We start from the raw sequence: 5,873 nt of genomic DNA on the forward strand, positions 1-5,873 counted from the left end.
GACAAGTCTTTCATACAGAAGAATTCCAAGAGTATGTGTACATACTACCCATCCAGGAGGTACAGCTTACCCTTCTCCTCTGAAGGTAGCTAGACTTAGTGACTCACTTCCAAAGAACAGACTAGGGGAAGTGGAGAGAGGGCTGGCAGGCATCATCTTACCCCTCGAGGAAGGTTAATATCACCAGCAATGTCAGGTGGAGCTCATGTGCCCTCAGACGTGATATGGTGAGAACGGCCTTTCCCCTCTGCCATATTCTTTCCAAGAACACAAAACACCAGTTTAAGCATGACAAAAATATCAGAAAGAACCAGACTGGGGATGTTCCACAGAATACCTCGCCAGTTCCTCATGATGATCAAGATCATGGAAAAGAAAAGTGTGGAAAACAATATGGCGGCTCCTCAAAAGTTAGACATAGAGTTAACACGTGATCCAGCAATTCTACTCCCAGGGACCTGCGCTAAAGAACTGAAAGCAAGCACTCAGACACTTGTACACCAATGTCTATATCAGCATTATTCACAACCACCCAAAGGTGGAAATAATCGAGGTGCTCATCAACAGAAGAGTGGATAGAAAAAATGTGGTATATACATACAAAGGAATATTCAGCTGTAAGGACGAGGGAAGTTCTAGTACATACTACAGAATAGACAAACCTTGAGAACATTATGCCAAGTAAGCTAGATACAAAAAGAGAACTCTTGTCTCATTCTACGATAGAGATCCTGGAGTAGTCAGAGTCCTAGAGATGGAAAATAGAACAGAGGTTTCCAGGAGCTGGACGGAGGGAAAAGAAGAGTTATTATTTAATTGGTGCAGAGTTTCTATTCAGGATGATAAGAAAGTTCTGGAAATAGATGATGGTGAGAGATGCACAACACTGTGAACGGACTTAATCCTACTGAATCGTATACTTACACATAGTTAAAATGATACATGTTATGCTATACATATTTTACCAAAATAAAAAAAAAAGAGAGAAGCAGGGGAGGGGGAATTGGGGTAAAGGAAAGACTGAGAAATTGTCACAGAGCAGAGACTGGGAAGATATGACAACTGACTGCAATGTGATGTCCTGGATTGTGTCCTGGAACAGAGGATAGAACAGAAAGAAGACATTAATAGAAAAACTGGTGCAATCCACATAAAGGTTGGGCTTTAGTTAACAGTAAGGCACTGATATTGATTTCTTAGCTTTTTTTTAAGGTTTATTTATTTATTTGTGAGAGAGAGAGAGAACGATTGGAGGAGGTGAGGGAGAAGCAGACTCCCTGCTGAGTAGGGAGTCTGACGCGGGGCTCAATCCCAGGACCCTGGGATCACAACCTAAGCCAAAGGCAGATCCTTAACCAACTAAGCCACCCAGGCAGCCCTCAATTTCTTAGTTTTGGCAAACGGATCACAGTAATGTAAGATATTCATGCGGGAAATTGGGAGAAACTATCTGTACTATATCTTGGTAACTTTTCTATGAATCTCCAAATTATTCCAAAATAAATTTATTTAAAAAAATGTAAAAACAGGTGTCTCTAAATCCTCAGCCCTGCACAAATGAACACACCCCTCCAGGGAAAGTCTCCAAGAAGGAAAACCCAGTATTGTTTCTGCTTCCAATGACAAAGGAACCAGAAAACCCTGCATTCTTTCTTGGCCTCTATTAACAGCATCTGAGCTGGGCGAGCAGCAGGCCAGGCCCGGTTGTCTGAGTCTTGTCTGCTCAACTAGGAAATGCAGGGTGACCCAGAAGCTGTGAAATGAGGTGTGACATGAACAGCAGCTCTGAGGGGCACCAGCCTTGATTCCATCCCTTTTTCAATGGATCAACTCCAGTGCTTACCAGAATGTTTGCACACGATATATACACGGTGAGGGTACAGTAGGTCAGGGGACAATGGTGTTAGCTCCTTGCTCACCGAAGCCTAAAATGAAAGTCCTGCAGGAAATAGGCATTCTCGGGGAGCCTGCCGGGAGGTGCCAAATGCAAAACACGGCCACCCAAGCAGGCAGATCTGCTTTCCCTCAGGGCAGCTCCAGATGGTCAACAAAGCCGCAGCTCAAGGATGGTTCCCAAACATATGGGAGAGTGGTAACCTAGCAGTTACCTAGTCCAGAGTACTCACCTAGCCTGACCCCCCAAACCCTGGGAGGTGGGGTTATCATCCTCCTTCTAAAGAGCAAACCCAGCGTGTCCGGGCAGGCGCAATGTGCAGCCAGCTGGCTGGGTCGTGGCGGAGCTGGGCCATGCAAGAAGGCCTGCTGGGCCCTCGAGCTTATATTCCTAATCAAGCTGCTAAATTGTGGGGCACCTGGGTGGCTCAGCCGGTAAGCATCTGCCTTCGGCTCAGGTCATGATCCCAGGGTCCTGGGATCGAGCCCCTCATCGGGCTCCCTGCTCCACGGGAAGCCTGCTTCTCCCTCTCCCACTCCCCCTGCTTGTGTTCCCTCTCTCGCTGTGTCTCTCTCTCTGTCAATAAATAAATAAAATCTTTAAAAAAAAAAAAAAAGATGCTAAATTGTGAGAACCACCGCCTCCCCACCCCCGACCTTGACGTCCACCTGCGGGGAAGAGGGTGGGGAAGGACAGGGCTGGGTCCAGCTGTCTGGAAGGAGAAGGGGCTTTATTGCCTGCAGCTAGCGGGAGGAATTCCTGCCTGAGACGGGAGGAGGCCCCCCGGGCCGGAGGGCTGAGCCACCCCAGAGGCCGCCCCAGAGAGGCTGGCAGGGGCTGAGGTCGGGTGGTGAAAGCAAACGTTTGCTGCTGGGCCCCCAGCACGGCTGCGTACCCTTGGGAGTTAACCCCCGAAGCAGAGAGGACTGGAGGGCAATTGCTGTAGAGGGGTGTCCCTCCAAACTCAGAGGTTGACCCCAGCGTGACTGTGTGTGGAGACAGGGCTTTAGAAGGTCATTAAGGCTAAAGGGTAATCAGGTCAGAAGGGCGGGGTCCTGATCCAGTGAATTGGTGGCTTTAGAAGAACGCGAATGCACCAAAGAGAGGCCGTGTGGAGACACAGGGAGACGGTGACCATCTGCCAGCCGGGTAGAGAGTGCTCATCAGAAACGGAACCCACCAGCGCTTTGATTCTGGACTTGGGGCCTCCAGAACTATCTGTGGTGTTTTGTGAGGGCAGCCCAAGCCAACCAAGACAGCGGTGCAAACGGGGGGTGCAGCGCAGAGCCACTCACACAAGACTCCCCCCCCGCTGCTTGCTGGGCAACCAGAGAAAGCTTCCTGGGGGAGGAGGGCCCTGGCTGAGAAGTGCAGGTGGAGGAAGGACAGGGGGGAGCTCCCCAGGAAAATGCTGATTGAAGAGGCAAAGCCACCTTCTCAAAATATGTTCTGGGAAGATGCTGTGCTCTTTTCTGTGGTTAAAATTCCACGTTGTGTCAAGAAGATTTATATTTCCATCTTAAAAAAAGAATCATCCCAGGCATTTTAAAAACCTCTTAAAAATAGCAAATGAGGAGAAACGAGTGGTTGGAGAAGGAAAAATGTGAAGCTGGTGTGTTTACTGCTATAGCCCAGAGGGAGAGTTGCGGGAAGTTCTTGGGTCTCCCCTTCTTCCCGCCCCGAACCCACTCACCAGACAGATACGGTGCACGCACCTACTCCAGAGAAGGCCCACCTGGAGCACGATGAGTAGGCAGCCAGCCCAATTTCTCATGTTGGGAACGTACTTATTGCTGGGGGGACCAGTTGCGAAAAGAAGGGAGTCTGAAGACAATGCCTTGTTTCCTACATTTTGCCCCGAAGTGATTGTCAAGGCTGGCCTTACAGAGAGGTGCAGGGTCTGGTTCTGTTTCAAGTTAGGAGACGTCCGGAGTTGCAACCAAGTACAAACAAAGAGGCCAGGGGCTAAGCCAAACCCCAGAGAGATGTGTGTGGGACCCCCGTGCAAAGGAGGCCAGAGGCAGGAGGACCCAAAGAGGGGCGGCTAGCCCTGCAGGCAAGGCTGACATGGTCACAGATGGCCCCAAAGGGTGGCATGTCCCTGCAGGGTGGGAGGATCCAGGGCCCTCCCACGTGGTAGGGCGGACGCAGCAGCCGATGATGGAGCGGTGGTGAGGGGCCAGTGGGCCGACGGACAGAGAGCGGCATCCATGCGGACCCAGGTGCCGAGTACCCAGCACCCCGACCTGACCTAAGTCCCCTGTACCCAGACGCTACAGGGAGGAGGAGGAGACCCCAGATTGACCAAAAGTAATTTCCTGCCACCTCTCGCGAATGGCAACTCTAAACACAAATGATGAATAACAGAACAAAAAGGAAGCTTTTATTTCTTGCATGCTGTCATCCGCTACACCTCACTTCATGCAACAAAATTTTATTCTCTGTTCCTATTGTGAGAAGAAGCACATTTGGAAAGAAGAAAGATACCCGGATCTCTTTCCTGTCCCGGAATTGAGTGTTGAGACAAATGAGAGGATTTGTTTCCGGAAAAAGAGTGACAGAAGGTGAGGGCAGAAAATGTGCACAACCACAGCTTCCGGACTGCCTCGTCGCTGCCATCCGAGCGCCCAGGGCGCCACGAGAAGTCGGGACCTCAACCTCACCGGCCGGGAAGTGCCACCATGTCGCACCCCTACCTCCACTACCCATAGACCTTTGGGGGTGGAGGCCATCAAAGTCAGACCTCATTCAATGAGAGTTGACCGCGTTTGGGGAAAGGGAAGGAATGTAACCAAACAGCAGAAAACAGCATCACAACTGCTTACAAGGAGAAAGAAAAACGAAGCCCGTGTCTCTTGAATACCGCGTGCCGCAAGTTCGCCACCATGGGTATTTAAATATATTCGTTCTTCACATACACCAGCACCCTAAGGTGGATACATCGATGGCACTTTGCAGATGAGGAAACACACCCCAGGGAGGTGAAGTGGTTTTCCCAAAGTCACTCAGCTAGTAAATGGCAGAGAAATTATTTGAACCCAAATATGTCTTACTCTAAAACCTATGCTCTCCCCACTATATTGGCTGCCAGGGACAGCTGTAAAGGCATGTGTGTGGGGCGAAGGATCATCTCCTCTTCAAAAGTCACCCCATTTTACAGGCTTTGCTCCTGAAATGTGTACCTACTGAGCATCTTGCTTGGGTGAGGGGCTGCGGGGGGATGCAGCCCTGCCCTCTGCTGCCTGTCTGCGGCGCCCCGGAGAGGGGGGCGGGCCGTGGGAGCAGCCCCCTGACTCAATCACAAGTCACAGAGTTTCACATGAAAACTGTCAAGTAGGATCCAGTTCCATTAGTAGAAAAGCGAATTAGCAATTACCAAGCTGTCAAGTCACAGCAGAGGCTCAGGAATTTCAACAACTATCAGGACATCATTTAAAAATATTTAATTCCACTTACATCATTCCAGCTGGGGGATCAGATTGCTTCTGCTTGGTTAGAGGTGTTCTTTGGGGAAAAGCATTAAAAGTGCCAAAAGATTCCACCCCCCCCACACACACACATAATGAGCAAACACGCAGAGAGCTGTGAGGACGTGGGAGAGCTTATCTTTGTGCAAATGGATTTTGTAATATTTGCTTAGTTAACTGGAGAAGTAATATTGGTTTGCAACCGGTGAGTTGGAAGTTTTACTGTACACGTTAGGGATTGAGATGGAATAACAAAGCATTTTTACCTAGCTATCCAAAGACAATATAAACTTCAGCTAAGATTAAAAACCCATCATACCTACATTTCTCAGACAATTACTAACATTTGCTGTCTGTAGCGTCTAATGCAGTAACATCTCGGGATCTTCCCTTTTCACACTGAAACTTCTGAATCAGGCCCCCATGGACAGGTAGTAACAGGTCCTGGTTCTCTAGGGGGAGCAGCTCTCTCTCTGAGGGTGTTCCCAGCATCCCTCTCTCTGGGGGTGTGT

Source organism: Mirounga leonina, unplaced genomic scaffold (genome assembly GCF_011800145.1).
Source record: "Mirounga leonina isolate KUSES-001 unplaced genomic scaffold, KU_Mleo_1.0 Mir_125, whole genome shotgun sequence".
In the NCBI taxonomy this organism is placed as follows: domain Eukaryota; kingdom Metazoa; phylum Chordata; class Mammalia; order Carnivora; family Phocidae; genus Mirounga; species Mirounga leonina.